A 24432-nucleotide genomic window follows, 5' to 3' on the forward strand; every position below is an offset into this window, starting at 1 on the left:
TGAAGTAATTTGATATAAATTTTAACGGCCATTTCGGAATGCAAGTGCCGATATTAATAATCCACCCCCTCCATCATGGATATGACGTCAGTTAATGCGCTAGGGAAAGCTTCGTCAATATATACGAGCGCATGGAACACTCATCCCCCAGTCTTACCAGTCGTAGCAGTCTTAGCAGTTGTGCTAGTCTTACTTGTCTTGAAACTAAACTTCGGAGCGGAAATACCGTCCGCGCTTGACTTGAAATTGTACTTTGAAGCTGAACGACCGTCCGCAGCTGAATTCAAACATGTCGTGCTTACAGTAATTCAACATGTATTGGTGCGAGCATCCGCCGGTACTTATAAAATGTGACCGCGCTCGAAAACCGTGAACTGAAAATAGTTAACTTAGGACAGTGTGTGCCAGTTACAAATATCGTAGTAAAGTTAATTAATTGCATTGCAAGAGTGACTAATATAAAATTCAACTGCACAGCACTAAGTGCAAGAATAGAATACTGTGTGACGAACAGTACCTGGGAAATAATAGCCTGTACTTAGGAGGATCGAACCGCTATCATGAACACTTCAAGAGGGAAACCTGCGTCGGGCGTATCGCGTCGGACAACATAACTCGTGCCGGGAGAATAATTCGACACCTCGTCGTACGTGTCCAAGTCCTTTTGTGCGGTAATTGGACGAAGCTTAAAACAGTGTAATATAATAAATCTTGGGTCTAGGGTATTAATTTTTTTGTAAAAGTCAACTTTTCGGTGTTAACATTGTCAATGGTGAAGTAGTGTGGTAGTTAAAGTATTTGCGTAAAAATGGTAATGTGCCAGGAAGTCACTTGTGGAATTCCGCCATCAGGAATGAGCGAGTAGTACGGCGGATAGGGACCGAAAGGAGCCTCTCATCTGCCAAGCTGCAATGGATTACAAGTAACTAAGATGAGTACCAAAATGTAAATAATATTTGGGAAATATTAGCGTGATTGGGAAAATGGGAATAATTTGGTTAGACTTGGTTACCTTCTGTAACAAGATGGGTCGCTTAACGATCCCATCCTAAATTTGTAGCACGGGCAGGATTTAGTAATAATAACGTAAATAATCGGGTCTTTTTATGTATTCAGTTTGTTGTAGATGTAAATTTTGTAGATATAGGGTAGTACGTTAAGTCATGCATGCATTCATATTTTCTTTGTGGTCATGAATATTTTTACATTTGAATTTGTTATCATAGTCTAATAGATCCGATCTGTGCTTTTCTGTTAATCATATTGGCGAGTTATGCAATGACGTTGAAGGAAAGTCCAGCCTTGTCATGCCAGCTGTGTTTTGTTGTTGATCAATGTGTTCAGAATTTCAAAGTGAAGTTGTTAAATTTGTGAGAAGCGATATTAATAATAATAATTCAAGAGATATTGGAAATTTTAGTGAGCAGTGCGTAATAATAAAATTTAAGTGATAAGATGTTGAGTTTATCGGGAATCATTTAATGACGGGATGTCGTTTTTAATTCGGAATTAAAGTGTGTGATAATTTAACTTGATCAATTAATAATATTGAAATATAATATCGGTGCTAATAATCCGTACATGTTAATGAACGTGTGGTTTAAATTACGGTCCAATATTTCTTTACGAATAAATGTCGTGTCTTAAAGTTGCAATTCATTAGCCGGAACACGTAGGACTAATATTACGAAACCATGATTGTCAAATTTTGGTAAATATAATTTCAAAATGTTACGATTATTTGTGGAGAACGAACTAAGGCGTAGATCAAAATGAGATAGAAAAATGTTAAAGAATCTGCAGTCAGATAATAAAAGGTCGTACGATGTCAGAAGTGGAATAAATAAGGCAGTTGATAATTCTGTGAGAAATAAATGAATCAAGGAATATTGAGATATAAAGGGATATAAATTCCGTATGAGAAACACTTAGCATATTGAAATGAGTGTAAAATGTACGGGCAGTGTCACAGAGAAATACTGAGTTACGTAGCGGGTAGAATTCGAACCCGTGACAGCATGTACGAAATAAATAGACTGCACAGCTATTCGTCGAGATACTACGGATCTAAGGATAATGAGAGTTCAGATTCCACATAAATGATCGTATATTGTAATCATTGTAATGACGAGTGATGACAATCATGATGTCGTGATGATAATAATAAATATTGCAGATAAAAGGTTGGACCGTGTTAATTTAATGAGCGATGATAAAGATGTTAAACGGAAATCCAGATGATAATATGCAACCGATAATAATAGTAACAATGTAAGGACGATGTTAAATCATCGCGGTCAGATTAATAATAATTGTCATAATGATAATAGTAATGATGTCGTTGGTTGATCAGTAAAATAATTGTAATCGCGACCGATATCTTAATGTATTTTGGCGGAAGTGACCGGTTCAGTAATAATAATAAAATCTTGAGTGACCGGTTCAATAATAATAATAATTTGAGTCACCTATTCATTAATAATAAAAATAATCACAAGGGGATATAATAATAATAATGACAGTAATAACCATTTGTGTTTGCGTCCCGCATAATAATGACGATATTAATCAAACGTGACAGTGCCAGGAACCGTATAATAATAATAATAATAATAATAATAATAATAATAATAATAATAATAATAATAATAATAATAATAATAATAATAATTTCAAGGATGATAATTTCGTGGATAAATAAATATTCTGACGATAGTGGATTAAATAGGTGGTGACAACATCCCTCTATTCGAGTAGTTTGAATAATATGAATAATAAATATTATAGTCATTTTGTTACCTCGTTATCGTACGGTTTCCGCACGGGACAAGTTACAGTAATACTTTGTGTGTTTGTTTACTTCGCTTGCGATGCGAGGGGAGGTCTTCGGCATGGTATTTCCCACCGCTTCTCGTTATCTCATCTGTAGCAGTAGTCTACTGAGGCTACTTTGTAACGTTTCGGATCATGTGTAAATAAAATATAAATGTTAATTCAGTGGTATGGCATCAGCTGGACATCGTAAGATAGGAACTGTCCGTGTAATCCATTTTCGTAATTCACGAGAAACATTACCCAGTCCGAGTACCGGTCTCGGAAAAATGTATATAGCCGGGGTACGCCATCTTGGTTAAATCGAGAAGCCGACCGTAACATGGGTTATGCTCAGGCTTCCGATAGAAGGAAGCTATATCCTTGAACAACGGTTCGATTCAAACGTAATCGATCCATAAGTTATATCCCAGTTGTAATTTCTTTCAGGAGCATCCCAGCAACATATTGATACCACTTGCGGTATAGCAAGTGATTTGTTTATGTAACGTGTGTGAAAATTTAAATATCATTGCCAAATGTATCAAAGTTTCGTACGTCGGATGGCGTAATAAACCGCTCTTCTAGCCATTATTTCAAAGGAAACCATTCTCAATTTTTTCATTGTAGTTAGATGATACCCTTTTTAAAGTTAACTGTCACTTCCTAGTCCTATCATGGAGTCCTTAAATTCAAGTTTACAATCGAGCTTTCCCCATTTTAATTTTAATTGCTCCGTTCATTCCCGTGTTCTCTTATGCCTCTATATTTATATATTTGTGGACTTAAATAATGAACCGACACCCTTGAGATTAATGCTAGTCTGGGACTCGGGAGGTGGACGGGTGCACTATGTCATTAGACTGGAAAAAACACATTCCAGGGTAGTAATTCAGCGTCAGCACGAAACTTGTTTACGTCAAATATACTGAAGTCTCGAACAAGAAGAGAGATTATGAAGTGGTTTGAACGATATCTGATTGGTAGTTCGGCACTAAGGGGTGAAAAATAAAATAGGTGAGGACAAGCAAACCGCAAGACAAGTCCGATCAGCGGGTTGCCTACCTAACAGTATGTGAAGATTATGATGTGTTCCTTTAAAACTTATCTCTGCTTTTATCTTCTATATAATTATATAACCGGGCGAGTTGGCCGTGCGCGTAGAGGCGCGCGGCTGTGAGCTTGCATCCGGGAGATAGTAGGTTCGAATCCCACTATCGGCAGCCCTGAAGATGGTTTTCCGTGGTTTCCCATTTTCACACCAGGCAAATGCTGGGGCTGTACCTTAATTAAGGCCACGGCCGCTTCCTTGCAACTCCTAGACCTTTCCTATCCCATCGTCGCCATAAGACCTATCTGTGTCGGTGCGACGTAAAGCCCCTAGCAAAAAAAAATAAAAAAAAATAATTATATAAAAATGAAAAGTCCAAGTTCTGTCCCCATGGCACAGGGGGTGAGAAGGTGAGAATATGTCGCAAATTACAGAGATTACGGGTGAATATGTGTATGTTCCAGCATAGCTCTCAACCAAATGTGATACTCATGTAACTTACTATCTGAAAAAATACTGTAGCGGCAAGAAACCCTAGCACAACTAAAGGAAGGGGGCGAAACTTAAAAATCCGAAAATGATGACATTAGTGACGAATTCATAGTCTTTGGGGTAGCTGAGATGAACTGTGATACTCTGAATGCCGTTTAAGTCAAAGTTCGTTCCCAATCGCTATGGTAAACATATTATGACTTACTGTTTGGGAAAGAAAACCGTAGGGTGAGACACACATACGGGCGGGATCATACAGTATATAAAATGACTGGCATGACTGACTGACTGATTCATCAACGCCGAGCCAAAACTATTGGACATAAAGAATTGAAATTTTGGATTTTTTCCGGAAATTCCTTTAAGGCGGGTGCGGTGAAAAGAGGTTAAAAAGAGGTTGAATACCTTTTACGAGGATACTGATATATTAAAAACTGTAGATATTACAGACTTTAAAATTGGTGTTTGGAATCTTCTTTAAAAATAAACACTTTTTTTATTTTAGGAAAATCCAGTTTAAATGGGGTAAACGGCATTGGCAAAATGGGTGAGTTTTTTAAAAGACTATATATATCTACAGTATTTCTCAGAAAGGTAATATTATACACACGTTAAAAATTGGTAGTTGGAATGTCCTGTGAAAGTAAAGAAACGCTGTTAATTTGTTTTCGGAAAATGCGCTTAAGGAGAACTGAAAAAGGGGATGAATTTTTAAAATGAGCGTATCGATAGCACATATCAACACTTAACATGTTACAGACTTGAAAATTGGTATTTTTAATCTCTATTAAAAGTAAAGAACCACGTAATTTTTGTTTCCCGTAAAAACACTTAAGAGAGGGGGTAAAAAGGACTGAAAAGGGAGTGGAATTCTCTCCAAAATTGAAGATTTTACAGATGTGAAAATTGGTATTTGGAGTCTCCTTTAAACCTAAAGAAATACGTATTTTTTCTTTTTCGGGAAATCCACATAAAGGGATCAAATATTTCAAAAATTAGTTGAATTCTTTGTATGAGGATACTTATATTTCAAAAATTAAAGGTGTTGCAGACGTGTAAATTGGCACTTGGAATCTCCTTTAGAGATAAAGGAATATGTATTTTTTTGTTTTTGTAAAATCAATTTAGGTGGATTGGGGGTGGGGGTAGTACTGATAAAGGGGTTGAATTATTTTTATGGGAATACTTACATCTCAGAAACTGAAGCTGTTACTGGCGTGGAAATAGGTATTGGGAAACTCCTTTAAAAATAAACATTTATTTTCGACTTGAGAGAAGACTATTTCTCACACCTACAGTTCTAAGTCGCACCTTAGAACCCAAAAGGTAACAGAACAACGTGGTTTACAAAGACTTTCTGGGGTGAATGAAACTCAATTCTCCGGTGAGTTTTTATACTTTAGGGATTTTCAGATAATATTTTAGTACAATACCGAGGAACGATTACTTTTATCAGGTGAAGAAATCGACGCGAGCGAAGCCGCGCGTAACTGCTAGTAACAATATAAAATATTAACAGTAAGGAAACGCCATTTTCTGCGGTGTAGTAGTTAGTGTAATTAGCTGCCACCCCTGGAGGCCCGGGTTCGATATCCGGCTATGCCACGAAATTTGAAATGTGGTACGGGAGTTGGAACTGGGTCCACTCAGCCTTGGGAGGTGAGCTGAGTAGAGGTGGGTTCAATTTCCACCTCAGCCATCCTGGAAGTGGTTTTATGTGGTTTCCCACTTCTCCTCAAGGCAAATTCCGGGATGATACCTAACTTAAGGCCATGGCCATTTGCTTCTCTCTTCCTTGTCTATCCCTTCCAATCATCCCATCCCCCGCAAGGCCCCTGTTCAGCATAGCATGTGAGGCCGCCTGGGAGAGGTACTGGTCACCCTTCCCAGTTGTATCCCCCGACCAAGAGTCTGAAGCTCCAGGACAACTCTCTTGAGGCGGTAGAGGTGGGACCATGAAGGGTAAACAGATAAAGAAGAAGAAGGAGAAACGAATAAAATATTAATAAATTATTTAGAAATTAAGTAACAAATACATAATACGGGGGAAAACATTATACTGTGCGATTCAGCAGCCCCTTCCAATATCGTTTGCTGCAGCCCAAGTAACGTGCACAGGGTTATAGGGGTGCCATTCCCCTGCAGGCGTACTGTATGGTACTAATGTTCAGTGAGCACATTTTGCACACGATTCTGAAACCTAGCGAAATGTTCTATCATCCGTTCGCCAAACATGACGCCTTGAAATCATGTTGCGAAGTCCTCTTACCATGTAACTATGTTGATGTGCCCCGTGACCGGGAGTAACGAAGAGGGTAATCAGTGCATAAAACTAGGTAACAGTGTAGTACCGAGCTCGATAGCTGCAGTCGCTTAAGTTCGGCCAGTATCCAGTAAACGGGAGATAGTGGGTTCGAGTCCCACTGTCGCCAGCCCTGAAGATGGTTTTCCGTGGTTTCCCATTTTCACACCAGGCAAATGCCGGGGCTGTATCTTAATTAAGGTCACGGTCGCTTCCTTCCAATTCCTAGGCCTCTCCTATCCCATCGCCGTAAGACATATCTGTGTCGGTGCGACGTAAAGCAAATAGCAAAAAAAAAAACAGTGTAGTAATTCATGTCTTTAATATCGAGCCGCATGGCATGTATACTCTGCTCTCATCGAACTACCAGCGTATTTACAGCAGTGTAGCGTAGCAGAACTGGTTAGGCGTTCGCCTAGCAATCAACGAAATATGACAGCGGTGGTTCAAATCCTGCGTCGTTGAAGTATTTTTGCATCGGTATGATGTTTGAATACATAAACACATGCCCACGTTTGCCTCATTCAAACAGTAGAATGATGTTGTAATTCATCTTGCGCCCTGCTCATACTCCACTGGTTAGGGCCTGAACGTACTGTAATCTGTGCTGCCATTCGGCAGGTTTTCCATTGAGGAATACGTTGACATGCTCCTCATTTATAGGAAAGCAAGACAAAACTCGTGCGAGGCACTACGTCTCTATCATGGACGGTATCCCGACAGGCGACACCCGGCTGTTACGACATTACGCCGTGTTGAAAGTCGCCTAAGGAATACAGGCGTGATTTCCAACCAGCCACCAGTCCACGATAGGCCCGTTACATCGGGTAAAACAGAAGAGGCCGTTCTGGAGGCAGCTCGTAATAATCCACACATCATTACATTGGCGACTGCGCGACAGGTGAACACCAGCCAGCCGTCAATCTGGCGATTACTGCATGAACATAAATTTCACCCATACTATCTTGAGCTACACCAAGAGCTCCATGGGTGGGATTTCGAAGCTCGAAAGGAGTTCTGTCGATGGATATTAGGCAGGCTGCACAATGATGCAGCATTCGTATCGCATATGTTGTTTTCGGACGGATCGTGCTTCCGCAATAATGGCAACGTCTATCGCCACAACATGCATTATTGGAGTTCGGACAATCCTCACTGGGCGCGACAGGCGACCCATCAAGTACCATGGGGAGTGAATGTTTGGTGTGGAATCTAGGGGGATCGCCTGATTGGACCTTATTTCTTTGAGGGCCATTGAACGGGCCCACGCTACCTGCACTTTCTGCGTCAGGAACTTACACTGCTGCTGGAGGATATGCACTAGCACGATCGATTGACGATGTGGTTGTAACAGGATGGAGCTCCACCACATTCGACTTTGCCCGTTCCTAACCGTCTGAACGAGGAGCTGCCAGGGAAATGGATAGGACTAGGAGGCCCTGTTTTTTTGGCCCGCCAGATCATCGAATTTAACGCCGTTGGACTGCTTCTTGTCCGCCTCTGTGGTTAGTGTGATTAGCTGCCACCCCCGGAGGCCTGGGTTCGATTCCCGGCTCTGCCACGAAATTTTGAAATGTGGTACGACGGCTAGAACGGAGTCCACTCAGCCTTGGGAGGTCAACTGAGTATAGGTGGGTTAGATTCCCTCCTCAGCCATCCTGGAAGTGGTTTTCCGTGGTTTTCCATTTCTCCTCCAGGCAAATGTTGGAGTGGTACCTAACTTAAGACCATGGCCGCTTCCTTCCCTCTTTCTTGTCTATCCCTCCCAATCTTCCCATCACCCCGCCAGGCCTCTGTTCAGCATAGCAGGTGAGGCCGCCTGGGCGAGGTAGTTGTCATCCTCCAAAGTTGTATCCCCCAACCTATAGTCTGAAGCTGCAGGACACTGCCCTTGAGGCGGTAGAGGTGGGATCCCTCGCTGAGTCCGAGGGAAAAACCGACCCTGGAGGGTAAACAGATAAAGCAGAAGAAGAAAATGAAGAAAAATAAGTCTATTTCTTTGTGTGGGTATATTTGAAGAACTTCGTTTACACTCAAGCGTCGGAAAATCCCGACCAGCTCCGGCAACTCATTAGGGACGCCTGCCGAGCAATTGCATCTGGAATGTTTCAGCGCGCAAGAGTATCTACTGTATTAGACACCGTGCCTGAATGTTCATAAACCAAAACGGCCATCACATACTGCACTTTCTGCGATAATACACTTTCATTGCATTTGTGTTCCTGTTGTTTCCGGTCCGTATGTGGCCGGCCTACTAACTAATGGGACCTTCTCAGGGCGGCAAACACATTCATCCACACACAATTTTCATGAAAGCGGGTATTGAACTTACATTATGTTCGGTAGGCTCAAAAAAATTCGAAAACACGGAATCTACGCCCTTGACTCCAACCTCCAAACTCAGACGAAAGCTCCCTCCGTCGCGCTCTTACCAACTACGCTACAGTTCCGTATGGCACACTGTGCAGCTTATATCATGTATATGTTTACTGCGGTCACAATATCAATTTAGTATTTCGCCGGATTGTCAGGTTCATATGATCTACAAGGTACACTCATGCCTTCCAGTGTTTAATACGAGTATAATATTACAGCGTCCTATCATGGTGAGCGGTAAATTCCTAGCTATCCGGTTGTGTTATCTGAGCATACCGGGAAGGCAGATGTTTTCTGGACGGAATGAATATTGTTAGTTGCATAAAGCTAGATTGTAAGGGGCGGCTGAATCACGCTGTATAATAATGTCCGTATCACTAATAAGGTTCTGGCCAAGTTGTCACCAGGGAATTGAGAGCGTAATCGTTTGATATATATTTCAGTTAGAGTTTGAAGAGATGATAGGGAAGGAAGATTTCAAGTTCATGCAGGGCATTTGCTGTTGTGGGAAGGAGATAGGATATGGAGCGTTGCTGGAGTGTAAGGCGCACCCGGGAAACATTGAGTAGATCTATTCTGGATCCTACGTGGATGAGCATGTAACGGGAAATGAGGTTACAAACTTCTGCAATTAATATCACATTTAACAAACCTGTGAAGGAAGCAGAGGTCTGAGTAATGTAAACGTTTGCTCACGTCCAAGATGTTAGAATACGCCAGAATTTGGTTGATACTAAACCGTCTAAGTTCGGGGTTATGGGCTTTCACAACGTACGCAAAGTATGATAATACGCGGTTAATTTTAATGACATTTGTGGGGGCGATATGTGAGAAATACTTTTCAAACCGACCGATCTACATTTCACGCTGTCACCCAGGTGACAGATTCCCTATCTGTACCTTACCCTGCCATTTCATGAATGATTTCAATGAGGCTGGATATTTGTCGAAGTTCTCCCTTGGTAAATTATTCCAATCAATAACTCATCTTTTTTATTAACGAATATGTCCTGCATTTTCTTCCCTTGATCTCCATACTATGATATTTCCCACATGTAAAACACTCCATTCAAGGTTATTTGTCTACTAATATTTTTCTACGACATCTCACCACTGACAGCTCGAGCGTACCACTTAGTCGATCTGTTCGTCTCCTCACTCCCAAATCTTTCCAGCACAAAGTTTGCAACAGCTTCTTAACAATACTTTTTCGCCGAAATTCACCCAGCAATATGTGCTGCTTTACTTTGGAACTCATCCAGTTTTCTGATCAAATAATCCGTATGATTGTCCCATGTAATGGAACCACACTCTAATTTGAGCCCTTCCAGTGACTCATACGCCCTTTCTATTACATTCTTACTGCAACTCCTAAATACCCTCACAATTATATGAAGAGATGTGTAACCTTTATTTAAAATCCCGCTAATGTGGTAATCCCTACGCAGATCTTTCCTTATAATAACTACTAGTTACATACAGTGGTCCCCATGATGTACTTTCACCCCATAGACGGTGTAATTGCAAAATTTCCTTTTGGTGGAACTTAAAAGCTGAACTTTCACCCCTTTTATCATGGTATAATTTTCTGCTATCCATCTTACAACACTGTCGATGTCATTTTGAAGTCACTCACAATAATTCTGTAATGTACTTATTACTCTACCGAGTGCAACAGGCATGGAACTCCATCCCACAAGCTAACATCCGGCACCTGTACGACACAATACATGGACGTCTGCATGCATGCGTTCAACAGTCAGATTTGCAATGGCTTTGCTCGCGTGAATATTAACCTGTGATCTCATACCTTTAATCAATTAAATATGTTACCTCCACAAGTATATTGCGAAAATTTCCGTATTCGACATTCCTTATTTCATGGTGTTTGGGTATTGTTTTGTCCGTCAGTAGATGGTGTTACACTGTATGATGGGCGAGTCTACTGCGCCTGATGTTTTCTATTGCTAGGCATCCCAACGAACGACAGTGGTGTGATGGTCGATTCTCCTTCTGCATACACAAAGCCACAGTCGCCTTTACCTACTTACCACACTGTCACAGAAAGACTCTTGCAAAAACATGTATGCGACAGCTATTTACACAACGCGTCAAAATGTCATACGGTTATGAAAGAAGTGCGTACCATTTATAAGCTTTCGATTGGATATGAAATTAACGCTAAAAGCGATGACATACTAATAGTAAAGGTGTGTGTTTGCGACGTGGGAAGTAGTTTCACATCCAGTACGCTTCCTGATACTATCGAAACAATAGTCACTGTGGTGTAATGGATTAAGTACGGAGGTGAGGGCATCTGTGTTTGGCTGGTAGGTTCGAAACACACTGTAGCCGAATATTATTATTCGTATCTTGAGCTTCAAGGATCAAGCACAAGGCCATTCATGCGGCTTTCAACAAATAGCGCGCATTGTTTCCTAAGAAATAAAGACATGCAACATAGGACCCTCCTGATGTGACAGAGAGTGCACGGTGTGGAGCACAATATTCCTTGATTTTCCGTGGCCTCATGCCATGCACCGTGGCTTAATATTATTCCTGGATGGATGTGAAAACTGAAAGCCACTGAACACGATTTTTTGCCAATATCAAGTTGTGGATTAGGTGTACTTATCAGCGTACTGGATACATTAACATCCACGGACCACAGACCGCGCAATCGGTTAGCGTAACTAGAATGGACACGGATCAATATGTCAAGTTATGAGGTTAACTTGAATATGAAATTGACGCAAAAAAGCAAGAGTGGAAAAAATGAAATAGCGTATGGCTTTTAGTGTCGGGAGTGTCCGAGGATAAGTTCGGCTCGCCAGATACAGGCCTTTCGATTTGACACCCGTGGGCAACCTGCGCGTCGTGATGAACATGAAATGATGATGAAGACGACACATAAATCCAGCCCCTGTGCTAGCGAATTTAACAAATTATGGTTAAAATTCCCGACCCTGTCGGGAATCAAACCCGGAATCCCTGTGACCAAAAGGAAGCGCACTAACCATTTAGCCAGGGAGCGGGACAGTGGATTAGAGAAGCGCAAGTACATGGACATTCAGTAAGCTTTCTGGGGAAGTCGGGGAAAATTGTTACCGTGGTGCCATGTACTAAGCATGGACGTGCTGACGCATGTGCCGTTGTTAAGCGGGTTCGAATCCCACAAGCGCTAAGTACTATTATTCAATTTTTAATTTTCCAGGATAAAATAATAGTCGATTTCTGCCACATTCGACCGATAGCATGTAGCATCACCTAACTGGACCATATTTCTTTGAGGATCATTTGATAGCTTTGAGCTTCTTCAAGACCAACTACCATTGCAGCTAGATGATGTGTCCCTGGTTGAGCGTGTAACTATGTGGTCTCAACACGACGGAGCTCCGCCTCACATTTCAGCAAATATTCGCAACCACCTGAACGCTACACATTCCGGCCGATCGATAGGAAGGGAAAGACCTCTCATCTGGCCTGCCAGATCACCCGATTTGACTTCACTGGACTTCTTCCTCTGGGAGTGTTTAAGGGATGCATTGTACGAACAGCAGCCGGATCATTCTGAAAGCCTTCGAAACTTTATTACGGAAGCCTGTGAATCCGTAACACCTACAATGCTACAACGAGCCCGAATGTCAGTTCAACAGCGTGCTGAAACGTTCATTACTGAAGAAGGCCATCCATTCGAACACTCACTGCACTAAAAGGATGTTGCTCAGTCAAGTTGATTTAAACACCCTACCGTTCTGTTCCCGTCCAGCCCTGCTTATAAAAAATCCACATAAGCAGCCCTGCTGGCCTAGAACCATGTCATAATAAATAAATAAATATTTAAATAAATAAATAAATAAATAAATAAATAAATAAATAAATAAATAAATAAATAAATAAATAAATAAATCCCTACGTGTGGGTATTCGGATACATTGGCTTTGTGTATGATTCTCAAAATACAAAATACGAATAACATTTTTAGCTTAAGTGGGATTCTAACCCACCAACCGACCGCAGTCACATCATCAGCACTCCCCACTTAACCTAACAACTTAACGACTCCAGGCGGCAGTTTACCGGAAAGCATACTATATGGACAACTACCTTCGCTTCACAAATGCACACACGTTTTCTATCAATATACCATCGTTTTGGCGTTCATTTCATACCCTACTGAGAGCTTAAAATTGGCACCTACATTTTACATAGTCGTATGACAGTGTGCTGGCCCTGTGATGTAGGGGTAGCGTAACTGTCTCTTGCCCAGAGGCCCCAGATTTTATTCTCGGCCAGGTCAGGGATTTTACCTGAATCTGAGGGCTGGTTCGAGGTCCACTAAGCCTACGTTATTAGAATTGAGGAGTTATCTGACGGTGAGATAGCGGCCCCGGTTTAGAAAGCCAAGAATAACAGCCGAGAGGATTTGTCCTGCTGACCATACGACACCTCGTAATCTGTAGACCTTCGGACTTAGCAGCGGTCGCTTGGTAGGCCAAGGCCCTTAAGGGCTGTAGTGTCATGGGGTTAGGTTAGTATGGCAGTTTGATGCACTGTTTAAACACCTGCCACGTACATGTTTTTAGAAAGGCCTTGCTCTGCTTCAAGGCGACTGTGGCTTGCTATATGGCAAAGAATAATCGACCATCATACCACCAGTGACGTCCGTTGGGATGCCTAACAATAGAAAACGTCTGGTGCAGCGGACTCGCCCATCATACAGTGTAACATCCTCTACTGGCGGAAAAAAGCAATATCCAAACACCATGAAATAGGGAATGTAGAATACGAAAATTTTGGCAATATATTTGTCGAGGAAGCATATTTAATTGATTAAAGGTGCGACATTACAGGTCAATATCCGCGCGAGAAAAGCCATCGCAAATGTGCCATGTTCGTCCATTAATAACCGGTGTAACCGCCTGACTGTTGTACGCAGGCATGCAAACGTGCGTGCATTGTGTCGTACAGGTGCCGGATGCCATCTCATGGGATGGAGTTCCATGGCTGCTGCACTTGGTTGGTCAATACAGGGACGGTTAATGCTGGTTGTGGATGACGCTGGAGTTGTCGTTCAATGATGTCCCATACATGTTCGATTGTGGACAGATCTGGGGAACGAGCAGGCCAAGGCAACATATCGACACTCTGTAGATCATGCTGGGTTACAACAGCGGCATGGTGGTGTGCATTATCCTGCTGTAAAACACCCCCGACAATGTTGTTCATGATTGGCAGCACAACAGGTCGAATCACCAGGCGGACGTACACACGCGTGAAGGCCGGGTGCGTGGGACAAGCACGAGAGTGCTCCTGCTGTTATAGAAAATTGCTCCCCAGACCAGAACTCCCGGTGTGTTGGTGTTGCCACGGTCACGTTCTTCTTGCGACGTGCTTTTTCGTGACCACTGCTGCCAGCACACATGCACAGGGGAGACATTCCTGCCAAGTCGTTCTTCAATACCGCGGAAGGAAAATCTATCTTCACGTAGCCCTATTACACGGCCTCGTTCATACGCAGTGAGCTGTTTATTGTGGCCTCTTCGTCGTCGTGAAGGCATTCTTGCCCAACTCACATTCACTCCGTACAATTTCACAGTTAACTAATGCTCTCGCACAACATAATTCCACTTCTTTACGTATGTTATGGTGTACAAAGTGTTTCATTTCGTGTTTCGGTATACTGAAAACTTACAAGTTGTTAACTAAGTCGCCACTGAATAAGTGTAAAAACTCCGTAAATCTTATCAATTCCAGCTTTTGTTTTTTGTTTTCAGCGTATTTTATGTATATCCTTCTCACCATAGGTAAATTTCAGCAGTTTTCTAGTATTAGGGCATTGTCTTTAAGTCTAAAACTCTTTATAGACCACTAAATAAATACTTCTGCCTTCTGTAAATCTTCACATATACACTCCTTTTGTTCCTCAATGGAACCTGTTTCTGCCTTAAAATTGATCTACATGTTGACATTATATGAATTTTAAAGGCTATTTTACGTTTTAAATGCGGCTAATACATGATGTAACAATAAGTTACGGCCAAACTTTCAGGGCACATTCCTTATACGTAGAAGAAAACAAACATGTTACATGGTCATTGATCTGGAAAGGTTCCATTTCATATCAGAACTCATTTTCTATAGCTATGCATACCTCATTAACCATGGGAAGCAGACAGAAACAGTTCGTACCAACACAACACATGCAACACTTTATTACATGAAATGTTCGAAATGCCCTCCGTTAGCACTGATACGTATATCAACCCGCCCGCGCATTGAATCCTGAATGCGCTGGTACGTCATGTATGCATGTATCAGTACTAACGGAGGGCATTTGGAACATTTCATAGGCTATAAGAAAGAGTTTTATGTAGCTTGCTGATACGTTCTATTTCTGTGCGTTTCCCATCGTTAATGCACTATGTAGATCTGTAGAAAACTACTTCTAACATAGCCTACGATAAACGCTATTGAGTCGAAGTGCCCGAGTGTAACTTAGATAGCGTAATCCGTCAGGAGAATACCTACTGCTCACAACTTCGTCACAATTGTTTTCTTCTGTTTAGATCTGTGAATAGGAACCTGTGTTATGTTAATACCTTGGATGTTTCACTGTGTCCGTAGACCAGTCTGATTGTACCATGTCTCTGGGAACTAGGAGTTGAGTTTTAAAGTAGAAGCCTTACTAAAAAGAAGCGGAAGGAAGGAGGAAAGAGGAGAGCTGAGAGCGTGTATGAGAAATAGAGGTCGGGGAGGGGGAAGAAAAAGTGAGTAAGTGAATAACTGGCACACAAAGGGACCCAACGGTGACATATTTATCCTCAGTTAAAAGAAAAATTTACTACAGGCTGCAGACGTTCAATATTCATGTAGAAACTAGCAAAACAGAAGAAACTGTAATAGTTTTACACTATATAATATCTAATGAAGGAATTGTTCTAAAAGTCAAAGGTTTTATTCAAGAAAAATTGACATCTGAGTGCCTGCTCCACATATTTCTGGTTTCCCGCTTTCTTCTCCTTGAACGTAGCAATATTACTTTCGCTTGTATTTTTCATACATAGCTCAAATAACAAATTAAAGTAGAGCGTTTGATACTCTCGGCGTGGGTGAATTTTGAGGGCACGTTCGTATAGCCAACTGGCGAATCAAATATTAATGTGAAAATTCAGAAAGCTGCGACAGATTCCTATCATATTAAAGCCCGGTTTCTTCAACTCGGTGTTAAATTTTACTTAATAAATGTTAACTAACAATTGTTATTAATTTAACACTTCGTCCAAAAGTACCCTGTTTCACGAACACACTTCCAACATTCGTTACGAAACAATTGTCAAAGACAAGATTTCTGAACGTGTTTGGCAGTGAGCGTCTTTTGTTTCTTTACATAAGGCGCTCCTAGTGGTGTGTTGAAATAGTATTTTGTCACCTACAGACACATGGTTCACATTATTATAGGTTATGGTTAGCGGAGACCGCTAAGACATTAAACATGTCAAGTAAGAGGCGACAGAAGCGTTATTATGATGATTGCGAGACAAATGTTGTAGTTATAGTTTTAATTTAAAATTATGCGAGTATGCTTAAACAATGAAATATCGGACTGTTATATCACAACATTCAATATAGCCTGTTCTTATAGGAGTGCACTCTAAGCCTCCTATCACCAGGAAAATGTGATAATTGATATGTTTTGAATGATTTTCGGATATTATTTTATTGCGGGAGAAATAAGGTAATGCCTTGTTAATGTTGAAATGGCAGCAGGAATTCTTTGCAGGATTCTACACACTCTTTTCTTGCACTCGTGAACATAGTTGCAAGCATAATATCTAACAAGTAGAGGACAGAGCCTGCGGTCAACCGATTTCACCGAGCTTCAATGTACCTATGGGGAGACACTCAACAGTAACTCGTGTATAAGGGTTTAAGTCAATACGCTTTCGTTTTCGAAAAATGAGGTCAGACGTCATTACACACAATCCGCTTCGAACAAAGTGGAGGTGATGGAACACTAAAAGGCGAACAAATGTTACTTAAACATGTCAGGTCCGCAACCTAGAAACTTCTGAAAAATTGATGAATCCCCGATTCCAATGCAAGGCATGTATACTTGGGAGTTACATCACAGTCAAACAGAGTGGTGGCATAGTGGTCATCGTACTTGTCTGCGAACTTCCTAGACGTGAGTTCGAGTCGCGTCACAGCAATAATTGTCGTACAAAATAAGGTAATGTATGAGGGAACGTTATTTAAAAACTGAAACAAATATATCTCGCAGATTGCAGTACACTTTATTTTATACCTGAAATTAATATAAGTACGCCTAAACATTCTCCAGGTAGTGCTGGATCTCTTTCTCTGTATATATACTTACTTACTTACTTACTTACTTAATCTGCTCAACCTCCAGGGTTGGTTTTTCCCTCGGACTAGCGAGGGATCCCACCTCTACCGCCTCTAGGGCAGTGTCCTCGAGCGCGAGACATTGGGCCGGGGGATACAACTGGGAAGGATGACCAGTACTTCGCCCAGGCGGCCTCACCTGCTATGCTGAACAGGGGCCTTGCGGGGGGATGGGAAGATTGGAAGGGATAGACAAGGAAGAGGGAAGGAAGCGGCCGTGGTCTTAAGTTAGGTACCACCCCGGCATTTGCCTGGAGGAGAATTGGGAAACCGCGGAAAACCACTTCCAGGATGGCTGAGGTGAAAATCGAACGCACCTCTACTCAGTTGACCTTCCGAGGCTGAGTGGACCCCGTTCCGGCCCTCGTACCACTTTTCAAATTTCGTGGCAGAGCCGGGAATCGAGCTCCGGCCTCCGGAGGTGGCAGCTAATCACACTAACCACTACACCAAAGAGGTATATATATATATTAATTTTCGGAAAGAAGTAAAGTTCTTCTGCAATTTGATTATTGTTTTTATTCGCATTTTTACCTTAATATTTAATTTGTATAAATTTAATAATTTAATTTGTATAAAATGTACGGTAACGGCGGGACTCGTACTCACGTCGTCGTGGTCGCAGACCAATACGATCACCACTCGGCCACTTCTCTACTTGCCTGTGATGCAAGTCTTCAAGTATATACGCGTTGCATCAGAATCGGGGGATTCATAACTTGTTCGGAAATTAATAGGTTGCGGACCTGACAAGTTTAAGTAAAATGTATTCGGTACTGTTCTATCACCTTCACGTGGCCTGACGCCGATTCTGCCTCATGACATTTGTCCTCATTTTTCTCGAAAACGAAAGCGTATTGACCTAAACCCTTATACATGAGTTACTGTTGAGTGTCCCCGAACAGATACATTAGGTTCGTTGAAATCGATTGGATGCAGGGTCTGACGCCTCCTTGTGAATTCTACAAGCAACTGCTGCACTGGAGAGACTGATAAGTTTCAATCTGTTGGAAACTCTAACCTATTTTCAATATCGTCTAGTACCTTGTTCATTATGGCTTTGGTAATTAGAAATGTTTCTTCTGACAACTCTAAAAAGTCGTTGTTTCTTAGTATGGGTCGTCCTTTGCCTTATTCAGTTTATAAATAGTCCTCATACAGCAGTAAAACTTCAAACTTACGTCTTCTACATGCCTTCATTTTGAAATTTTAGCAGCTGTTAAGAGGTTTAACACAGGGCTGCTGCCAGGTTAATTTAACACAAGTAATAACAGTTTGTTAGAGTTAACAATTCTTGATGAGACGACCATTTTGTTAAATTATGTGTTAAGTCTCCTTAACAGCAGAGTTAACACTTAACATTCGTTGAAGAAACCGGGCCTAACAGCATCTTTGGAAGCTTCAGAAAAACGCTTAATTTAACATATCACACCTAAACTATCTTTACATGCATTCAAAGAGTTTTTAATTTAGCTGTCACGTTCATTAAAAATACGGTATATCAAATTATAAAAGAAGTATTATAATGGAGTATTAATTTTTAGTATACCAGGCATTCAGGATAATTTCAAATGAAATAATAAAGTAATTTGTCGTGTTTTACGAATGTGTTCTAGCGGTGAAGGATGCTTTTATCCTGGTATTGTGAATGGAAGTGGGTGCGATAGGCCTTGTGAGAATAACTGTGAAGAGGCGACGGTATGGTCCCAATATGCATGGATTAGATAACCAAGAGATAATGTATTATCTGCACTCAGCATTTAATTTGCATATCGTCATGAACTACGTGGTGAAATATTTATATTTCTTTCTTCAAATGGAGAATGGCCTTAACCGGTTTCAAACCCATAATATTTGGCCCTAGAAACCAGCTCATTCATCGCACTACCACCAGAACTTACGTGTGAATAATTCAAACACTTTATAAAGGGCATAAATTATATTAAAATGTATGTTCGCCTATGATGCAATATACCTTTCCTCTGGTTGAGTAAGGTGCAAAATTTATTACTTTTTATCTGTTGACTTCCTTTCGGTTCCTCTTAATTTTGGCTCCTATTGAGAGGTCATAGATCAATTTTCTATGAAATTATTGTCATGATATTCTGAGTCCGTGTACGTTATTTTATTGAATTCATCACATAGGTACAGACTCCTGTAGGAGCAGGTATATGCTCAAATTTAGAAAGGATAATACCGTCAAGGTTTTCTTGAAATTTTCCGTTTTGATTAATATCAAAGGAGAGACCAAGGACTGCAGGGGTTGTTAAAGTTATAATTAAAATGCTCTAAGTATAAAATCCATAAGTTTCTTCATCAGGCCATTATTCGACTTTTGAATTTGAGAAAATATGACTGTCGCAAAATATGGGGACAAGATAAATTGAACTTTTTGTATAACTCTGTGTACATTATTTTTTCACGTTCATTTTTGTCATTTGATCCAAATGATGCATTGCAATAACTAAACAGGGCAACATAATTCCCTAGAATAAATAGCCATAGATGACGTTATTTTTATTTTTGTAATCAACAGTGAGGTCACGGCTGGCGTTTTAATCAAATGGTTTCATGCGTGGTGCCACAAAGGCACTTTTTTGGATGATACGACCGTAGATAATTACAGGAACAGTGTTTTTGAGCTTATAGCATCTGTTTAATATTATGTTCTATTGTAGCATTATACGTAGTTATAGAAAAAGTAAGCAAGCAAGCTTGTAGTTTTACGTGACTGATAGTATATAAATATTTTAAGTGTGATTTGATAGTATCTGATGATGTTCTTTCAAGAACGGAACATGTCATTCTATTTTAATTGAGTTATTTCTTTTTCAGGTATAGTTCTCTCACCATACGGTAAGTTTCTTCCAGATTTTTTATAAATGCATTTATTCTAATCTTATTTCGGCAGATTGAAGAGCCGCAAAGTTATAAAACGAATTTTATGACTCATGTTCATTCAGAAGAAATATGGCGAAGTATGAACACCATTGATTAAAGCGTTATACAATGAAATTTTATGCTAGAAGGATCGATTCCGTCTTAAGGGCGGTACGCCATTTATATAAAATCGTTGTTTTGTGAAATTATTTCAAACGTATTGTGAAGTTTCTTGACTTAAGTTAGGCTTTTCTCCTCCCAACTTTAGTTTGAATATGTCTGGTCTATGATTCTAACTTTTTATTTGTAGCCAAATTATGTACTTTACAATTCTTTCACATTCAGAAAATAAATATTGCTTTGTCTCATAAGTAAATTAAGTTAATTGTTTACGTATAAATATATAGGCTATATGATATCTAACACTAAAATATGCCTGTCATGAGACGCAGAATAATACACATACATACATTTTGAACCATAGGTTCTTCGTGAAATTTCATGTGTTGTGACGTACGTACAGATGATTTATGAGGATTGCTACTGACAGTTTTTTTACGGTTGTTACAATTTGATCTTGAAGTTTTTTTCTGATTAATATGTTTCCCTTCACTTTAGAAATCCTTTGGAAATCGTTCCTCTGGCTCCAAAGAATAGGCATTTTATGGCAATTATGTCCACGGTATATGTCATTTGAAAGAAGGGAATTTCTGATTCGTATATATTTTCCTTTTCTTTCTTGACCTCCTCAGGTTGCGAAATACAGCCTTCAAATCGAATAGTGGAATATATTACAGTACTTCAGGTGAACTTTTATTGCGGTTAATGGCGATTGCTATCATCATCTGCTAAGCAATGTACTTCCTCGTAGACCTCCAGTTTCTTGGGTCTCAAGACTGTTGGCTCTCATTGCTCTGACAGAACTGTGACATTTGATGCGTAGTAATTCCCCCTGAGGACATTTTCCAAGCCAGTTTGGGTGGGTTTTATACGCACTAAAGTGTCTGCACTGGGCTGTGCTCTTGCAGAAGAAAAATACCGGAGTGTCCATTGCCGTCATTTTTAACATGTCTTGCCATAGAGCTCGAGATCCCATTATGATTTATTAGTCATTACACAAGAGTTAGCCGAAGGGTCTTGTGCAAAAAATGGAACCCTCCTCCCTTGATAAGGATTGTTACACTAGGCTTCGAATTCTCCATCTTTGTGAATACCTCTAATCAGTGGCGGCTGGTGGTATCTGATGCTGGGTGTTGCATAAAATTTCCATGTTGCAGTTTTAAATGAGAATTTTACAAAAATAACAAGAAACCCTAGTATCCTGCACTGCATTCCTATTAAAACTAAAATATATCCAGCAATTGAAACACAGGAAATAAGAGGCTAATTATACAGTATAACTACAGTTATTCTTATGTCACACGAATTGAAATTTTGCCCTCCTGCTTTTTATTGATGCAAACTTGTCAGTCACCCTTTGATTGAAGTCTGCGATTTCCATTACCAGATCTCTTTCTATAGAAAGCATTGCCAAGGCCGACAATCTTTCCTGGGTCATAGAGTTCCTTAAGAAATTTTTATTCTCTTCAAAGTAGAAAAATATCTTTCTACTTTGACAGACGTCATAGGGGTTGTAAAAATTAACTTCAACACTTTCAATCAATCAGTGAACGTCCTCTTTAGGTTGCTGGTTATTATGAACTCTGCTAGACTAAGAGCACCCGACAATGATCTGAATTTTTCTGCTAAATAGATGGAAGATAGTTCATGGCTTAGTTTCAGTTTGTCCAAAAACTTATACACTGAACACACTGTCTGTACGGTACCTTCAGGGAACTTACAGCAGTAGAAGGGGAACTTCTCTGGAAGAAACAATGATGTAGCTACAAGATGACCTGAGAAGCTAAAACGATCTTCAGCCTGAGAAATTATCACATCGCGCACCTCCTTTGTTTCTCTTTTCCATTCAGTCATGTCCAATTTCTGTTTCTTCAACGAGCAATCGGTAGGTTCATTACCGCTCATGAGGTCAATTTTTTCTCGAATCTTGGAGATGTTTACTTGAAATGCTGAAACGTCCTTATGGGCAGAATCCTCATCAGTGTCTCCGTGTTGTAGTTGACCGAAGATAACTTCGACTGGTGGCATAACATAACGGAAGAATTCCAGCCAATAATTTAAACTACAACTGGAAATACCTTTTTTTATGACCAAGAGCTTGACAAATTGTAGTTTCACTCATTACAGTGTCACCTTCCAATATCTGGTGCATACACTCAATAATGTCTTCCTTACAGTCATAAACTGTGTTTACGCATCGTGATAGAAAATTCCACCTAGTAGGACAAGTCCGCGCCAAACATTTCCTTACTACCTCGCCGAGCATCGTGGTCCGCTGTGGGCTGTAGGAGAAGAATGCTCATATTCCTTGCAAACTTGAAAAAACAATTCATATTGCGGTTGATTGACTCCGCCTTGCTCATTACAAGATTAACTTGATGGACATAGAAATGCACATATTCTGCGTTGGGATAAGATTTTTTTTAATAATAGTTTGTACCCCACCAGAGGAACCAGCCATAACGGATGCCCCGTCGTATGTCTGTGCAATTAACTTTTGGGGAGTCTGACTCGTTGGCTGAATGATCAGCGTACTGGCCTTCCATTCAGAGGGTCCCGGGTTCGATTCTCGGCCGGGTTGGGCTAATTCCAATGGCCCGGGGGCTGGGTGATTGTACTTACCCCAACATCCCTGCAACTCACACACCACACACAACACTGTCCTCCACCAGAATAACACAGTTACCTACACATGGCAGATGCCGCTCGCTCTCATCGGAGGGTCTGCCTTACAAGGGCTGCACTTGGCTAGAAATAGCCACTCGAAATTATTGTTACTTTTGGGGAGATTCATTTACTTTGTGCTTCTTTAATTCTTCCAATAATCTCGCAGCTAACGTCTGCGCGTCATGATTTTCAGGAGACGGGAAACTCCAGAACCTTTCTATCAGTTTGCCTCTCACTGCGTAACGGTACACAACAGCCATCTGGAATATATTCGAAATTTCACTGGTTTCATCTGCTATAATAGCTAAAAATTATCATTCCCTTATTTGTTTTGATATTTCTTCCTGGCATACCTCCAACATAATTTGCAATATTTAATTTTGAATTGTTGAAATGAAATGGCGTATGGCTTTTAGTGCCGGGAGATCCCAGGACGGGTTCGGCTCGCCAGGGGCAGGTCTTTTGATTTGACACCCGTAGGCGACCTGCGCGTCGTAATGAGGATGAAATGATTGTGAAAACAACACATACACCCAGCCCCCGTGCCAGGGAAATTAACCAATGATGGTTAAAATTCCCGACCCTGCCAGGAATCGAACCCGGGACCCCTGTAACCAAAGGTCAGCACGCTAACCATGTAGCCATGGGCCGGACGTTGAATTGTTTTGGATGTTCCTTTGAAAACAGTTGCCTTTTCCACATGCCCTTTTAGCATGGCATCCAATTCAGCGCTGGAATTAATTAATCCTCTGAAAACACCTGGGTTTGATGATGGTCTAGTTTCATCGTGTCTCGTTAAGGCCAGTTCAGAAGAAATGCAAAAACGAATACAGTTTATTAAAATGTTTAACATATCTGTTATGCCTAACTTCCTCGTTACACACCGCAATTTCCCTTATACGCACTATCGAGTTGTACAGCTACGTTGAGAGTTCCAAAAAGTCTCAGTCTTCAACAGTTTTGAATGAGAACAACTGAAGAATCATGTTTCTTTATTTTGGTACTTAAGTGGTTTATGCCCGTAACTCGTACTCCGGTCCACGTGGGTTCCCCACCAAACAACACGCACGGGAAGCAGAATAACACATTTTAAACTCCGCAACCGCATAACCAATCACTATTTGTATAAATATATCTTGTAAACACCCTTTTAAACTGTCAATTTACAGTATTAATACGTTGTATTTTACACAACCGGGCGAGTTGGCCGTGCGGTTAGGGGTGCGCAGCTGTGAGCTTGCATGCAGGAGGTAGTGGGTCCGAACCCCACTGTCGGCAGCCCTGAAAATAGTTTTCCGTGGTTTCCCATTTTCACACAAGACAA

The sequence above is a fragment of the Anabrus simplex genome, chromosome 2, assembly GCF_040414725.1.
Source record: "Anabrus simplex isolate iqAnaSimp1 chromosome 2, ASM4041472v1, whole genome shotgun sequence".
NCBI lineage: Eukaryota > Metazoa > Arthropoda > Insecta > Orthoptera > Tettigoniidae > Anabrus > Anabrus simplex.